This window comes from Cimex lectularius, unplaced genomic scaffold (assembly GCF_000648675.2).
Source record: "Cimex lectularius strain Harlan isolate CLEC.00 unplaced genomic scaffold, Clec_2.1 scaffold92, whole genome shotgun sequence".
Classification (NCBI taxonomy): Eukaryota; Metazoa; Arthropoda; class Insecta; order Hemiptera; family Cimicidae; genus Cimex; species Cimex lectularius.
In genome coordinates this window covers 968,850-987,884 of record NW_019942502.1, presented here as the reverse complement: position 1 = coordinate 987,884, position 19,035 = coordinate 968,850, and the positions used below count along the sequence as shown (strand labels likewise).

Here is a 19,035-nt window from a genome sequence, read left to right as displayed (position 1 = left end):
ATATCAAACATCCAAATAATTAAACTAATTATTTTAATTGTTATTATTTTTACAGTAATTTAATAATAATAAGTATTTACTATTATTTATATGTGTTATAATTTCCGCGTTTCGCATGTTCAAATTGAGCGCCATAAAAAAAAATCAGCTGCTAATTGGAACGTCGCGTTGGTGGAGGTATCAGCGGGTTCACTTTGGCAATTCATGTCAATAGACGTGGTTGAAGTCCTTCAACCTGATGATGAGCTAAAAGGCTCGAAATCCGGATCGTTACAAAACAACTTACTGTGAGTAGGAACTATCTTTTTAAAAAGGATTGAACCCCACACTCACTCCATCATTGATCATTTCTATGAAAATGTTAGTGTCACGAGCGGGATTCGAACCCACGACCTTCGGCTCAATACGCCGAACCACTTGAGTTAACATGACCTCATCAGTGACTTCAAAAGTTAGAGCAGCCGAATGTTCGAATCCCACTCGAGAAACTAACTTTTTAACTTCAACCATTACCTTACATAAAAATATTAATTAATTGAATAAAGGGCAAAGTTAAAATTGTCGTGCGTAGTCATGTGTAGTCGTGTTCTGATTATTTTGGTCTGCCCATTCTGACTGTTTTGTTCGTCACACGTGTTTCGACTCGCCATCTTCACTTGGTATGTCCAAAAAAATGAAAATTTATTTTTTATGTATTTTTTGAACAGGTTTTTATATAACCGCAATATAAATAAGTACCGTTAAATTATTCGTTAAAATCATATTTTTTCTTGATACACTCTCCCATCCTGATGGAATATAATAAATTGTTTTGTTTTTTCTTCTTTGATTGAAGTTGCAGCTTGGATAATACCCGTTTCGAGTGGTTCCTTTGAGAAAATTGAAATTGGTATTTTTCCACGGCATGGAGATTCCTTTTAATTCAAATTTCTCGGTTATTATCGCGTTATATACAAGGCGAAGCTTGAAAAAAAAAAAAAACCACTTGGTATATTTTAAAATTTTACTATTCATTTATAAGTGTAGATGATTTTTTATTGTTAAATTTCTATGATTCCAATGTCTAAAACAACCCTTTTACAGGTTAATTAGTATATTGCATATAATGGATAAAATCCCCTTCCGAAAATACATATGATTTTATGAGATTAACCTATCAGTTCCAAAATTCACAATATGACTGACGGGTTACCAGTAGCACAAGCCACACGACCCCGCCCACGTCTAGCGGATGTACATAGAACGATTCTTAATCCTATAAAAATGAATGGATAATCCGCTGGAACGGACGAAACAAAAGAGCTAGTCCCTGGCATGAGGAGACTGGGCCTAGGAAGTAAAACGTCACAGGTCTAGTGGCTCAGTGCATGCAAATGGGATGAGATGACGTGGCTACCCGTGGTATGAAGAACTTATCAAGATTGAACACATAATATCATATTGCAAAGAACTAAATCTAAAACACTAAGAAATACGCCATCCCGAATGACCTGGGGGTCTGGAGGTAGGTCCGACTGATCGAATATATCAGGGCCAGAAATATTTTTAATTTTATGTAAATCCGTACCTTTGTGTGTGCAACATGTGTCATTTACTGGAACGAATGTATTTATTTGCGTGAATGGAGGGGTTATGTGGGTTACCTCGACTACCCCGAGGAATATCGAGTACTTTGGGGGTAGTGTGAATGAAACTATTATGTTTATTTATTATAATGTGTGTTTGTTATTTGTGATAGTTTATCCATAATTAACAAGGCCGTGATGTACAGTGTGGATAAACTAACGAGAGAGTCGGGAGTAGATTTTCGTTATATCGTAAAACATCAATAACTTGGAGAAAATGAAAAGAAATTAGCAAGAATAAAACGCGAGGACAGGAAAATAATTAAGGGCTGGCGAAGACCAAGAAGATTGCACGCACTAAAAAAGAACCCTTGAGATACTCTATGTAAAGACTATATTCATGAAAATTTGAATTTTTGTTGAAATAATATTAGCGGAATTTTTTGTAATAGTGAAGATTAAAAAATATAGATAATTGGTTTATAACATTAAATAACCGTCGAAAATGCTTTATAAAAATACCAAATTCAAAAAACTGAAATGCAAAAGAAAATAGGTAAAATTAAGTAAGCAATTTATTTTTATGCTATAACAGCTTCACATGTAACATTAAGCACCCACGATTTAATGATCTTTGAAAAATTAATTTTTAACATTTTTGACGCATAAATTATTACTAGTGTCTTCAATCTTGACTCCAGGTTGCAACTCTTGATCTAAGTCATTGATGTATAGGGAGAACAGTAGGGGACTCAGTGTGTAGCCTTTCTTTACTCCACACCTGACCTGTATCTTTCGAGTTTTCAACAACGGACTTATAGCCCTGCCTTACACCCGTTCGCACTTTATATAATCCTGATCGATCTAGTTTTTACAACTCACGGAAAATTTATAAGTAGGAAAAGATGGAAATTATCGATTATAAATTCTTTTTTTTTGTGTTTTCTCTTACTCCTGACTTATGTTGCACGAGAAAATGTAACTATCGTATTATATTCACTAATTTCGTGGTCCGCTTGACCAATTAATACTTTACAATTAATTAAGGTTTTTAGTTGAGATGAAAAAAAGTTAATGGCACGAGAGGGATTCGAACCCACGACCTTCGGCTAGATACGCCGCTGCTCTACCACCTGAGCTATCGTGACCTCGATCCACTCGGACATCAACTCCCCATCTCAACCCCACCTTATGAGTTTTCCCTCCTTTTGCCATTTTTAAACAATTGATGTATAGGGAGAACAGTAGCCGTTCCGCCAGTGTGTAGCCTTTCTTTTCTCCGCAGCTGACCTGTATCTTTCGAGTCAGACCTTTTCAGCAACGGACATATAGTCCTGCCTTACACCCATGCGCACTTTATATAATCCTGATCGATCTAGTTTTTACTACTCACGGAACATTTATAAGTAGGAAAAGATGGAAATTAGCGACTATAAATTATTTCTTTGTGTTTTCTGTTATTGCTGACTTACGTTGCACGAGAAAATGTAACTATATGGATTATCCTAATATAATTTTACTTTATGCTTCAGTATTAATTAAATGCCATTTAGAAACATTTCTTTTAGAGATTTACCAAAAAAATGTTATAATAATTTCAGCTCTGTAGTACAACTATATCAATATAACGTCGAGGACGACGTGTGTGTATTTAATAAACGTTTAAAAAATAAACAAGGCATTCATCGCACATAGAAGGGGGAAAAGGATTGGAAACAACGTCAAAATATTGGGAGGAAATAATTAAACGCAGTGACTGTGAACTCGTTTTCACATAGACTTGAATTGATCGACACGCATTATGAAATTTACAAAGGGCGATGTTTGTTGTTGTTCCCCCATTTGGGGGAGGAGATATTCACACGGTTCGCTTGTGATCAATTGATCAACAATCCTTTTAAAAAAGTTTTCTTTTTTTTCTCTCAAACGATCCGAAAATCGCGCAATTTTAAGTTTGACAAGTATTATTACAAAGTTGGAATAGTTTCCATATTTAGATAAAATATGTCGGAATTTTGTGACGAGGATGCTAAGAAGTCCCTAAAAGTCTCCCTATTCTTATTGAAACGGGACTTTGGAACTTTTAAAACTTCAGCTTTTGTAAGACGAAAAAATGGTTCACGAATAAAAAATTAAAGATGAAACGTCTCCATAAGTAAGTGCTCACGGTCAAGCTTACATATACCAAACAATAAAACAACAAGTTAATCATCAATTTAATCATCGAAAGACATCATCTAAAACCAGAAGTTCGCAATATTTTTGTGTGATGAGTCATCGATGTCACCAGCAAATTGGGATGCCTCTATAATCATAGAATGAAAAAGGTTTAAAGTATGAAGCTCTTAATAATGCTTTAGAATTTGGTAGAAAGCCTTAAGCTGAGAACACACCCGATGCAACGCTATGCGACGCTATCCGATGCTACCCGACACCTTGTCTCGTTTTGGTAAAGTGTGCACATCAATGCGACGTCAAGCGCACGCCACGTAGTCACACAGCGTGTATCACAAATCAATATCGCAATCGCAACGCATCTTTTGTTCTTAATGCATTATTTTGAGCAAAACCATGTAATAAATTGTTAGTTCAATTCATTATATCAAAAAATGATATTCCGTTATTTTGATCAATTTTCTACCAAACCATTAAAATAATTAAAAAAAAACTAATTAATTTTTATTCTTGGTTAATTGTTTATATTAAAATAAGTTTGTTGTAATTAATATAACGACAATAATACATGTAGTTTGAATAAAAATATGAGTGTCCGGTTCTTTTGTCTTCGACTGTACTCGATGCGACCCGACGAAAATCTGGACGGTGGGGATCGCAGAGCGTAGAGTAGGGTAGCGTTGCATAGCATCGGGCAGATGTGCACGGGGGTTCGGTTTCGTCGGGTAGCATCGGGTAGCGTCGCTTTCTACCAGATTCTAGATTCTAAAGCATTATTAAGAGCAAACTAGGCCCGATACTGGCAGTCATAATCATGACACATCTACTAAATACAATCATACCACAACTTAATTTCACATAACCCTTCCTCACTAAATACGTAGATGATATATTGACAGCTGTTCCCACAGATCAAATTCAAACTACATTAGATACATTTAAAAGCTTTCACCCACGCCAACAATTTACACATGAAATCGAAAACAACAAAAAAATACCATTTTTAGATACACTAGTAATAAAACAACCAGATGGCACATTAATCACAGATTGGTATCAAAAACCAAGAAATACAGATCGCAACCTCAACTTTACGTCTCACCATCCTCTTCATACAATAATAAACACGGCCAAAGGGTTACTTCACAGAATGATTACCTTAAGCCATGAATCCTTCCACCACAAAAACATAAAGATATACAAACAGATCCTCTACCCTAAACACACAATTAACAAAGTAATCAACAATTACAACTCAACACTAACACCATCCACTATTACTAATAATCTATCGAATACAAACATCCATACCATCTATCCAAGGCCTATCACGTTTCTCTTGACCGATAACCTCAAAATAACTTTCAAAAATTATAAAACAATTCAAACACTTTTTTCCAAAATTAAAGATCCCACACCAATAACAAATAAATCTGACGTAATCTACAAGATCAACTGTTAAAATTGTCCGGCTACTTACATCGGTCTTATATCCCAATATCTGAACAAGAGAGAACATATCTATGATTGCAAAAAACCCAAGCAAAATCCTACAGCACTCGCTGCCCACCACTTTGAACACCAACACAATTTTGACTTCATAAATCCAAAAATATCACATACAGAACAAAACAAATATAAACGTAATTTCTTAGAAATGGTTTATATCAAGAGAGATAAACACAGCATCAATTACAGAACAGATATATGTAAACTCAGTCACAGCTACGCCAATATCATTAATGTGTTGAGATTAGTGACCGTTAATCGAGTTACTCAGATATCGTGAGATGCGGTCGGGTGTGACGTAGGTTTCAGAAAAACATTTTCTTTATCGTGCCAACGTTTCGATCTTTTATTGAGATCATCTACAGGGCCTGGAATTTACAAGCAATTTAACAAATACATTTAGGATGTGGAAAAGTAAATTTATACAATGCAAAATACAGTGCCAGTGAGATTTTGCTGTTTTAACACACGACAACTCTCACACGACACGCAAGAATGGCACAATTACACAGAAGACAAACACTTTGAGTGAGTAGAAATACTTTGTTTGAATATAAAATATATTTTGCATTGTATAAATTNTGGTGTGATGTAGGTTTCAGAAAAACATTTTCTTTATCGTGCCAACGTTTCGATCTTTATTGAGATCATCTCCAGGGCCTGGGATTTACAAATATTGTTTACATTTAACAACATTGTATAAATTCACTTTTCCATATCCAAAATGTATTTGTTAAATGTAAACAATGTTTGTAAACCCCAGGCCCTGAAGATGATCTCAATAAAGATCGAAACGTTGGCAGATAAAGAAAATGTTTTTCTGAAACCTACATCACACCAGACCGCATCTCACGATTTGTAAATAATAATAAGAATAAATTACAAATCCCTATTCATTACCCAGGCGATAAAACAAAATATACTATGAAGTATCTTTAACATGCAAAAGTTTTGTCATTTAGAATTTAACATGTCCATTGCGATCAAGATATATTGAAATATAAGTCTTAAATTTAAATAATCATATTTAGTTTTTATACAAAAATTTTACGAATTTGGGTAATTTATAAATTTTGCAAACCTTGATAGGAGGAAACGAAAAAATAAATATGCGCTAATTGCATATTATTACTGGCAAATAATTAGTTTTCACCGGAATATCGGAAGATCCTCCCGATCCGTAAAGGCCGTTGAAGACACCAAGGTCCTTTGTTCACTCTCGGCCCGTGATGACAGGATAAATCCTCACGCTCAAGGATGCCGTTTTCACTCAAGGATGTCGATAATTAAAACGTTACATGGTAACGATCCTTATAAAAACGATGTAATACTTGATTGGCTAAGTTTCTATTGTTTCTCAAACGATTTTATAAACGAAGGCCGATATTGCGCCAATAGCGAGGAATAAAGGATATTTTAAAAATCCGATTGATTTGAAAGTTTTTACAAAATAATATATACAATTATTGACATCGACAGTTAATCTATAAAAGAAATGAGATTGATTTATAAAAAAATCTATTTAAAATGTCAACATCTCTCCCTTTTTTCTGGTTATTTTATCTTTTTTATGCAGTTAATATTAAAAGGGGCTTTCCTGGAGCTTAACTCTCCTCGCATTGTCTTTCCTTAATCCGGCTCCGATCGAGAATAAATAGAAGCGCATGTCCTATGGCTGCCGGTGAATGGAATTTAATCTTGAATCGGTTTTATAGGTTCTTTTGTTTAACCTTAAATCCCCTTTTGGGAAAATTTAATTCCCTCATATCGGAAAAATTACGTGTGTGCAGTAAACTTTCAAACTGAAATAATTCATAGGGATCGTGTCGCATTCAACCCTCGGATATAATTTAAAAGTGAAACAAATTGCTACCCCCTTGGTAACAATTAATTCGCAGGTAGCCTTTCTCTCGAAAGTTTTCGATAATACACCTACTTTCGCTTGTTATAATATTACCCTTCTGTTGATACTATTTCTAACAACGTTTTTATTCTTCGGTTGACTTTTATAATAATACAGTTTTAATATTCAACTTGGATTCGTTCGTTAAAACAAAAAACTTTTTGATCATTCCTAAAAGTAAATTGAAGAATGCAGAATAAATTAACACATGAGAGAGAGAGGAGAGAGAAAGACAAAGAGAAAGAGAGAGAGAGAGAGAGAGTGAGAGAGAGAGAGAGTGAGAGAGAGAGAGAGAGAAAAGGGCCAGAGAGAGAGAGGGTGAATGGAAGGGAGGGGTAGAGGAAGAGGAGAGGAGAGGGAGTGAGAGAGAGAGAGAGAGAGAGAGAGAGAGAGCCAGAGAGAGAGAGAGGGTGAATAAGAGGGAGGGGTAGGGGAAGAGGAGAGGAGAGGGAGTGAGAGAGAAGGAGAGGGGGAGTGAGAGAGGGGCGAGGAGAGAGGGAGAGGGAGAGAGAGAGAGTGTGAGAGGGTTTGAGAAAGGACGAAGGAGAGGGAGGGGTCGATGAAGAGGAGAAGAGAGGGAGTGTGAAAGAAGAAGAGTGAGGGAGTGAGAGAGGGTGAGATTGAGAGAGAGAGAGAGAGAGAGAGAGAGAGAGAGAGAGAGAGAGNGAGAGAGAGAGAGAGAAAAGGGCCAGAGAGAGAGGGTGAATGGAAGGGAGGGGTCAATGAAGAGGAGAGGAGAGGGAGTGTGAAAGAAGAAGAGTGAGGGAGAAAGTGAGAGGGTTTGAGAAAGGACGAAGGAGAGGAGAGGGAGTGAGAGATGGTGAGAGTGTGTGAGAGAGAGAGAGAGAGAGAGTTAGAGAGAGGGTGAATGAGAGGGAGGGGTAGAGGAAGAGGAAAGTTTAAATTCAAACAAAAATTTATATTTAGGGATCTATACAAGTCCAAACACGAAATTTCATATTAGTTTCACGAGAAAAAATTTATGAGCTAGTTTAGTTGAAAAGTATTTGGTTATTGATAAGCTTTGACGACTTTTACTATACTTTTATTGCAATATACTATTGTACTATTATTATATATATTTATTGCAATATATATAATATAAAAAGTCTGTAAAACGATCAAATACTTAAAAACACACTACACTATCTGCTTTTTTTTTAATTTGAACTGAAAGCAATAAATAAAATAAATTTAAAATCTTGAAATTATAGGTTTTGATTATTTAATTATTATTTTAAATGTGTGGTGATTAGTGACCGTTAATCGATTTTTATTTAGAAATCGTGAGATGTGGTCTGGTGTGATGTAGGTTTCAGAAAAACAATTTCTTTATCTTGCCAACGTTTCGATCTTTATTGAGATCATCTTCAGGTACTTGTGTTGTCTGCATTTCAGCAAAAAAAAAGAGAACTTTTTTTGCTGAAATGCAGACAACACAAGGCCCTGAAGATGATCTCAATAAAGATCGAAACGTTGGCAAGATAAAGAAATTGTTTTTCTGAAACCTATATCACACCAGACCGCATCTCACAATTTCTAAATAAATATTATTTTAAATTTGTAAATACACGATGATCGTGGCTTGGGCTTGAAAAAGAAAGTGTGTGTTTCTTTAGCTAACTTATAATTTGTAACTGTTCTAGTAGAATTTTACTTTTTTTGTTGTGTTTTTAGAAAAAGAAAATGAACAAGTTTGGCAGAAGGAAAGAACAAGAAACATGTTTTCTTTATTCTATATTAATGATTATTCTATTAAAATTAGATAGAAAAAAGTAAAAGGTTATTTCGTTAACACCTTTAAAGTAGTGTGAATTTTCATTTATTAAAAAATTTTCGGTCCGAAATGAAACGTGTGACTAATGGTGTTAATACGCCTACCGGAGAACGGAGGAAAAAAAAGAACGGATTGAGATAAGACTGATGATAACTGGAACACGAAAAGTTTGTCCTCGCCCGCCCTAAAGGCCAAATCAAACAGCTGTTAATCCTTAGCATTCTCTGGAAAGGGACACGGTGGAAAATATTTGTTTAACTCCGAGCTATTTAACTTGTCGGCATTATCTTCGGGGCCGGGACGCGGAAGAAACTTTTAAAACAAAACAAAACCCCTGCCTCGGCCAGGTTTTATTCACGGGTATCGTTCCAAACTGAAAGGAAAGCTTTTAATGGTGGAAATTTACGGTAGTTTTACGTTTCAATCGGTTAAATATGAACCTTGTAATGATCACCTTGTAATGATCACCTTGTAATGATCATCATAAATTCTCCTACCACAACACATCAATATGAATTAGCACATTTTATTTTTTATTTTAATCAATAATCTGTATTTTTTAAATGCAAAGCCTTTTGAAAATAGGAGCATTATTGATACAAAAAATTTAATATTTTTGGTGGTAAAACTGAAATTTAACTTTTTGAAATTACTCTGGAGCAATGTGGACAAAGTCTGGTGTGTGAATGAATTTATTAACTCGAATGTGAGGCCTACCCCTACTTGTCCCAAGGAATATCGAATACTCTGGGGTAGTGTGTATGAATTTGTGAATGTAATTTATTAGCGCGAATGTGGGGCTTACCCCGTTTTGCCCCAAAGAATGTCGAGTACTTTAGGGTAGTGTGTATGAATTTGTGAATGTAATTTATTAGCGCGAATGTGAGGCTTACCCCTATTTGCCCCAAGGAATATCGAATACTCTGGGGTAGTGTGCATGAATTTGTGAATGTAATTAATTAGCACGAATGTGGGACTTATTCCCAATTACCCCGAGTAATATCAAGTACTCTGATGTAGGGTGCTAGAATGCGGGAATTTACATTAGTGAAGAGTTGGATGGATGGAATCTTTATTTAGAGATTTAAAAAAATTATTTTTTTTTACATTAATTTCATTGTTGGTTAACATATTCCAATAAAATATTCGCAGAATAATCTAATTTGTTATGATTTAAAAAGATAAATGACCGAAATACTGTGTTTTTTTTCATATTTTAACAAATATTCTGTCAGCAAAATAGGTCAGAAAAATGGATTGACCTCATTATTGTGATTCTAGCGTTATAATAACCTTACATACCGACTTTCGGGGAAATTTGAGTAAATTAATTTTTTGACTGACAACGACGACCTTTCTGCCTGACATTCCTAGTGCAAGTTCCAACTTTATTTTTATCAAAACACAGTGAACCGATTTTCATGGTTGATAATTCGTTTAAAAGAATTGTTAATTTTATACCTGTATCATACATTAAAATCGGTCTATCATTTATTAAAAAAAAGTAGGTTAATTTCTGAGAAATAATTTTTCTATTGTGTGTATTTTCTTATATAAATATTTTATATATTTTAATGGTACCTATGTAGGTAAAAAGGTACGTCCTTCTTCTTTCAAATGGTTAAAATCCTATTAGCCGTTTTTGAATTAAAGCTGTTTAAATCTCAAATTTAGATAACAATCACTTTATCAATTTATCAACAATAGGAAAAATTTTATGGGACAAAAAAATGAATAAATCCAAATTCAAACAAAAATTTATATTTAGGGATCTCTAGAGATAATGGAACGAAATTTTGTATTAGTTTCACGAAAAAATGTTATGACATAGTTTACATGCAATATTTGGTTTTTAGATTTTTTTGGTTGGTAAAAACTTTGATAAGTTTTACTATATTTTAATGGCAATCTACGTAAAAATTCTATAACATGATATATTCCTTTAGTTGATTTAAACAAGTAGAACTGCGAAATAAATGTAATAAAAAAGGAAAAACTTTTATGGTTCAAAATATCAATAAATTTAAATGCAAATATATATTTATATATAAAGGTCTTTAAAGGTGCTAAAACAAAATTTCATATTAGTTTCACGAATTTTCTTAGTTGATAATTCGTTTTAAATAAATTGGCAAGTGCATTTTATAACTGTATCAAACATTAAAATCTGACTATTATTTATTTAAAAAAACGAGGTTAATTACGGAGAAATAATTTTCCTATTTTGTGTAAATTCTTGTAGAAATGTTTTAATTATTTTAATGGTACATACATCATTAAAAGCTACATTCCTCTTCTTTCAAATAATCTGTTTGACGTTAGAATCTTTGAAATTGAAAAAAAATTGATAGGTTTACATTTTAACTAAAATTTTTATTTAGAAGTCTCTAAAAGTGCGAAAACGAAATTTCAGATTGGTTTGACAGAAAAAAATGACCTTTTTTACTTAAAAAGTATTTGGTTTTTGGAAATTTTTTGGTTAACGATAAACTTTGAAAGCTTTTACTATATTTTTATTGCAATCTACATAAAAAATTATGTAAAATGTAGTATAGTATATTTAAACAAGGAGAAATGCGAAATAAAAAATAAGAAAAAACGGAAAACTTTTGATTCAAAATATTAATAAATTTAAATTCAAACAAAAATTTATATTTAGGGATATATTTAAGTCCAAACACGAAATTTCATATTAGTTTCACGAGAAAAATTGTGAGTTAGTTTACTTGAAAAATATTTGATTTTTAGAAATGTTTTGGTTATTTATAAATTTTGACAAGTTTTACTATATTTTTATTGCAATCTACATAAAAAAATTCTGTAAAACGATATTTTTGTATAGTTGATTTAAACAAGTAAAACGGCGAAATAAAAATACTAAAAAATTCGCTACACTATCTGCTCAATTTTTCTTTTTATTTGAACTGAAAGCAATAAATAAAATAAATTTAAAATCTCGAAATTATAGGTTTGATTATTGAATTAAATTATTAATTGATTTAAACAGTAGAACGGCTAAATAAAAATATTTTTAAAAAACGGAAAACTTTTATGGTTCAAAATATCAATAAATTTAAATTCAAACAAAAATTTATAATTAGGGACCTATACTGGTCCTAAAACGAAATTTAATGTTAGTTTCACGAAAAAAAATTATGAGCTTTTTTACTTGAAAAATATTTTGTTTTTAGAAGTGTTTTGATTATTTATAAACTTTGACAGCTTTTACTATATTTTTATTGCAATCTACACAAAAAAATTATGTAAAATGTAGTATAGTTTATTAAAAGCTACATTCCTTTTCTTTCAAATAATCTGTTTGACGTTAGAATCTTTGAAATTGAAAAAAAATTGATAGGTTTACATTTTAACTAAAATGTTTATTTAGGAGTCTCTAAAAGTGCTAAAACGAAATTTCAGATTGGTTTGACAGAAAAAAATGACCTTTTTTACTTAAAAAGTATTTGGTTTTTGGAAATTTTTTGGTTAGTGATAAACTTTGAAAGCTTTTACTATATTTTTATTGCAATCTACACAAAAAAATTATGTAAAATGTAGTATAGTTTATTTAAACAAGGAGAAAGGCGAAATAAAAAAAATGAAAAGACGGAAAACTTTTATGGTTCAAAATATCAATAAATTTAAATTCAAACAGAAATTTATATTTAGGGACCTATACAGGTCCAAACACGAAATTTCATATTAGTTTCACGAAAAAAATTGTGAGTTAGTTTACTTGAAAAATATTTGATTTTTAGAAATGTTTTGGTTATTGATAAACTTTGACAAGTTTTACTATATTTTTATTGCAATATAAAAAATTATGTAAAATGGCGTATTCGTACAGTTTATTTAAACAATAGAAGGGCGAAATAAAAATATGAAAAGACGGAAACTTTTGTTTCAAAATATCAGTAAATTTAAATTCAAACAAAAATTTATATTTAGGGACCTATACATGTCCTAAAACGAAATTTAATGTTAATTTCATGAAAAAAAAAATAGGAGCTTTTTTACTTGAAAAATATTTTGTTTTTAGAAATGTTTTGGTTATTGATAAACTTTGACAGCTTTTATTATATTTTTATTGCAATCTACATAAAACATTCTGTAAAATTATATTTTCGTTTAGTTGATTTAAACAAGTAAAACTGCGAAATAAAAATACTAAAAAACACACTGCACTATCTGCTCAATTTTTCATTTTATTTGCATTGAAAGCAATAAATAAAATAAATTTAAAATCTTGAAATGATGGGTTTTGTTTATTTAATTATTATTTTAAATATAGTTGATTTAAACAGTAGAACGGCTAAAAAAAATATTTGAACAAACGTAAAATTTCAACATTCAATTTTTTTCGCGAAACCAGTAGTAAAATTCACAAGAATCACGAAAATTTTTTGGTGACATACCAACCTGGTCGTCCCTTTGTTGTATCATCCAATAACCTTCAAATTTTAAAACTTTCTACTTAACATTTTATTAGATATATTTTTTCTGATTTTTCGTTTAATTAACTGTTTTTAAACAGTAGACAAAATTATATTGGCAAAAATTTCAATTTTAATCAATTAATTGTCAAGTAATTACATTTTAATATTGATGTAATTTTTCGATAGTTTTTTTTTTATATTTGTTGCTGTTTTGGTGGTTAAATTACTTCAATTTGAACTTTATTTAATATATTTTAGATCATTATTTAGTCTAAAATGTCAATAAAGTTGTTTGATGTTAAAGATTTTTTGTAAATGAAAAGATTTTGTTTTTATTCTTAGAAGAAAAGGCCTGTACCAAACTCTTTTTCCTTCAAAAAAGGTAATGTTGGCAACAATATTTTTGAAGAATCTCATTGAAGATTATTATTTTAAAATTATTTTTGGATGAATTGCTTTTAATAATAATTGTACATGAGCTTCCAGAATGATTTTCATGGTGGATTTGGCACATTATATACAGATAAATTAGAAAATAGTTAAACTCACAGTAAAAATAATAGACGAGATTGTAGAAAAATCCGTTTGGTCCGGTTTGAAGAGCGAGTGTCATTTGTTGGTGTTTGAAAGAAGGCACATTATCAACTAGCGAAAGTGATGAAGGAGCGCGAAGCCCCACTCCCACACATCTAGGTCAATCATTCCAGACAATCAACCTGTGATTTACTGTCCATCCCAAGGTTGGATACGTCCTCACTGGCCGTGTAAGGATCCATATGGATACCCTTTGTAGATTCCGGTTCATTTCGCGTGAACCTCGTTATTAACAAATGGCCTTATCGGAAGATACATTTGCTCCCGGGGCGTTTAACCCCCTGCCGAAACGTAGACGGGGGTGGTATCAATATTTCATGTCTTTCTCCATCGGTTTCTTTTCCTTTTTTCCCCTTTCGGTGTACCGTTTGGCGGGCTGTCTTCTTAAAATTTTATAACACGACGTCAAGAAGCGTTTCTCTTTCTGGCGAGACAGCTCCATAATTCTGAATCTATGACAAACAAAAATTCATTCTTACTCTGTTCATGTTTGTTATAAATAAAACATATTTTAAAAGAAAAACGTATTACAATTTTAAAAAAATCTCACGGTTTATACGTTGCTAGTTTTATAACTAAAGTGATAGGGATAAAAGAAGTGGCCACAAAGCCTTTGTTCTCCTCTAATTTTACGAATCTCTAGCTAATTTCAGGTTGTTAATCAACCTAGCCTTCCTACAGGCTCAGTAGTGTAGGATCTTGCTTTCAGATTTTCCTCTCTGGTTGTAAATGCTAGTATTAAAAAAATTAATTAATTTTTAATTAAAAAATAAATCAATTTGTATGTAAGTACATAAGGTTAAAACTTTACCTCCCTTATAATAACAAATCAGCCTTCAATAAATTATTAATTCAAAAACCAATTAGAAACAAATTACACAGTTCGTTCATTGAGCTTTCAAGGAATATTTCCTCTTCAATCAGTATTTTGAAAGCTTAATTAATCATTTAAAAAGGTTATTTATAATTACCGAAACTGTGGATAATGATGAATATTTCTTTAACCTTTAAATTAATTAATCAAATTTTAAAGTTCTGATGAAGAGATATTTCTTAAATGATCGAAGAAACTGAATGTTTTCTCTCAGATTTGCTTCATCATTTAGCTTTTCTTTAATAATGTTCTTTATTATACAATAAAATTTCGAAGATGCAAAAAATTTAATATGTATTTAGTAACTAGGCTCAGTTTTAAATAATTGAACAAGTTTAACAATAGACTTTACTGGCATAATCGAAAAAGTTCTTTTCCATCCGTCTGACCTTGCCGGAGTTCGTCAAGGCAGCGTTCAAGGCCACGTGCTGTTTAGCATAATCTTCCGAAATACTTTCCCCCTTTTTTTTGTATGTGAAAGGTTCTTTTTTCTTTTCCGAAGATAAATTCGGTTATTAGGGTCAATGTTTACCGATGACTGAAATATTGACTCGGCATTTGATCCATTAATAAATCAAAAATGATTAAGAACACACTCACTAATTCACAGCTGAATAATTTGTAAAAAGGAATTGATTCCAAAAATAACACACAGACTATTCTATGGTTATGAATTGACACTTGAAGGGAGCAAAGAATTTAGACCAGGAAAATGGCCAAACTTCTACGATTTTGACGTTGTGATCGAGGGAATTAGCAAAGTAGGTAAACATATATTTTTTCTTTTTAATAAAAATGAAATTTGATTTCGTTTTTTGCGTCTAAAAACGCCTGAATAAATTTTTTTGAAAAAACAAAACAAGTTTTTCCTTTAGAATTTTTCTCTGATTGCGTCCATTGTATTTCACAGATTTACAGGAAATTTTACACAAATGTAGACTATACGCTATACATAATAAACTTTTTTTTGGATTGCCGGTCAGGCATCCGCCACGCCACCGTAATGAACTTGGCGTACATAAATATTTAAAATCGGAAATATAAAATAAAATGCATGAGAGGTGTTTGTTGATCTCATCCTTATTTTTATCCTTATATATTTTATTGATATATATATTTTATTATTGAAACCTAAAGATTTTTTATATTATTTGGATATCGTGAGATGCGGTCTGCTGTGACGTAGGTTTTAGTAAAATATTTTTTTTTATCGTGCCAACGTTTCGATCTTCATTGAAGTCATCATCAGGGCCTAGGATTTATAAACATTGTTTAAATTTTACAAATCATGTAGGAGTGGAGAAAAAATATTATACAATGGTAGAAATTTTAGATTCAATCAAATATTTGTACTCACTCAAAGTGTTTGTTTTCTGTGTCGATGTGTCATTCTTGTCTGTCGTGTTGAGAGTGCCAGTGAGATATTGATACTTTAAAAAAATTCTACAACCATCAAAAAGATTTGATCATCAACCATCAAAAAGCATACAGTTTCCACTTTGACCAAATTAAAAACAAACACGCCATAAAACTTAACAAATTAATCAACAAACTAACACCTGATAACACAAACAATTGGTTTCTAAACCTAACAAGAACTAGCATTCTTCCAGAAATCCAAAACTTCCTATCACTTGGTCCCAAACATTCCATTCTTTACAATAAAACAGATTTATCAACAGGTAAATTAATTACTGATGTAGACTATGCAATCCACAAGTCAAAAAAAAAATTAAAAAAAACACAACATCTCACTGTCACTCTCAACACGACACACAAGAATGAAACAACTACACAGAAAACAAACACTTTGAGTAAGTACAAATACTTTGATTGAATCTGAAATTCCAGTATTGTATAAATTCATTTTTTTCCATATCCTGTATGCATTTGTAAAATTTAAACAATGTTTATAAATCCCAGGCTCTGAAGATGATCTCAATAAAGATCGAAACGTTGGCACGATAAAGAAAACGTTTTTCAAAAGCCTACGTCACACCAGACCGAATCTCACGATCTCCGAATAATCATTGACTAACGGTCATTAAACACCACACATTGTTTTTATTGTCTCTAAAAAGGGATATTCAGATTTTAAACGATTGTTGTTACTAACTTGTTGGATTCGAGAGGAGTCATGTATCCTTTCACCTAAAAAATATACAAACATACTAACAAATCTTACAGAAAAATAACTACCCTAAAAACGTGTAGAGATTAGTGACACGACCTAACCTAACAAGAACTAGCATTCTTCCAGAAATCCAAAACTTCCTATCACTTGGTCCATTCCTTACAATAAAACAGATTTACCAACAGGTAAATTAATTACTGATGTAGACTATGCAATCCAAAAGTCAAAAAAAAATCTCACTGGCTCTCTCAACACGACACGCAAGGATGGCACAATTACACAGAAGACAAACACTTTGAGCCCTGAAGATGATCTCAATAAAAGATCGAAACGTTGGCACGATAAAGAAAATGTTTTTCTGAAACCTACATCACACCCGACCGCATCTCACGATATCTGAATAACCCTAAAAACAATCTACACAATCATAAACCTTTATAACCCAAAACTAATCAAAACAACATCCTCCACAGTTACACATTATTAACCTAATCACACAAAGACAAACCAATATACAAATCCAGCCAAACATTGTCACACAAATTAATTAAATTTCTCTCCTCAGAACACATTGAATTAGCTTTTAAAAACCACAAAACAGTAGAGACACTTTTTTCCAGAGTCAAAGACCCAACACCAACGGCCCTCAAATCCGTTGTAATTTATAAAATTAATTGTATGAAATTTCCAGCTATATACATTGGAATTTCATAGCAATAACTGGAAAAACAGAAAAAAAAACATTATGACTCCAAAAATAGATCGCACAGCATTGTCCACACACAATTTTGAAAAACAACAGAACTTCGATTTCCACAAAACACAAATACTAAACGATGAAAACTGGGAGACCAACAATGGTTGGCAACTACCCTCAAGACTATAGAGCGTGTAATGTAAATATGTAAATAACCTTAAATTACGAGATGTATATTTTATTTATACAGATAATAAAAAAATTTACAGAGATTCACACAGTGCTCCTCAACAATAAAAAATAAAATTAAACAACCTGTCACTAAAAATTAGAAAAAAAAACACGTATATTTTTACATCTGTATTGCATTTTTTCAAATCAACATATATTTTGTAATTCACCCAGGCCCTGAAGATGACCTGAATAAAGGTCGAAACGTCGACAAAAAATGAAAAAGATGTTTGTCTAAACTACCTCATTCTTGACCGCTCCTCAAGAATAAAAAATAAAATTTAACAACCTGTCACTAAAAATTAGAAAAAAAACACGTTTATATTTACATCTGTGTTGCATTTTTTCAAATCAACATATATTTTGTAATTCAGGCAGGCCCTGAAGATAACCCGATAGAAGGTCGAAATGCCGACAAAAAATGAAAAAGGTGTTTGTCTAAACTACCTCATTCTTGACTGCTCCTCAACAATAAAAAATAAAATTAAACAACCTGTCACAAAAAATTAGAAAAAAAACACGTTTACATTTACATCTGTGTTGCATTTTTTTGAAATCAACATATGTTTTCTAATTCACCCAGGCCCTGAAGATGACCTGAATAAAGGTCGAAACGTCGACAAAAAATGAAAAAAGTGTTTGTCTAAACTACCTCATTCTTGACTGCTCCTCAACAATAAAAAATAAAATTAAACAACCTGTCACAAAAAATTAGAAAAAAAACACGTTTACATTTACATCTGTGTTGCATTTTTTTGAAATCAACATATGTTTTCTAATTCACCCAGGCCCTGAAGATGACCTGAATAAAGGTCGAAACGTCGACAAAAAATGAAAAAGGTGTTTGTTTAAACTACCTCATTCTTGACTGCTCCTCAAAAATAAAAAATTAAATTAACCTGTCAATAAAAATAATAAAAAACACGTTAATATTTACATCTGTGTTGCATTTTTTTCAAGTCAATATATGTTTTCTAATTCACCCAGGCCCTGAAGATGACCCGACAGAAAGTCGAAATGCCGACAAAAAATGAAAAAGGTGTTTGTCTAAACTACCTCATTCTTGACTGTATAATAAAAAATAAAATTAAACAACCTAAAAGTTAAAAAAACACGTTTATATTTATATCTATCTGTGTT

General features: G+C 31.9%; 1 protein-coding gene across 1 annotated transcript in view; it reads right to left on the bottom strand.

The window, feature by feature from the left end:
* Positions 1-14,018, bottom strand: part of LOC106670111 (leucine-rich repeat-containing G-protein coupled receptor 4-like) — a 58,344-nt gene extending 44,326 nt beyond the window's left edge. The window contains exon 1 of the mRNA XM_014400166.2: positions 13,915-14,018. The gene's annotated coding sequence lies outside the window, so the exon portion shown is untranslated. The remainder of the gene's footprint in view (positions 1-13,914) is intronic.
* Positions 14,019-19,035: the final 5,017 nt, after the last annotated feature.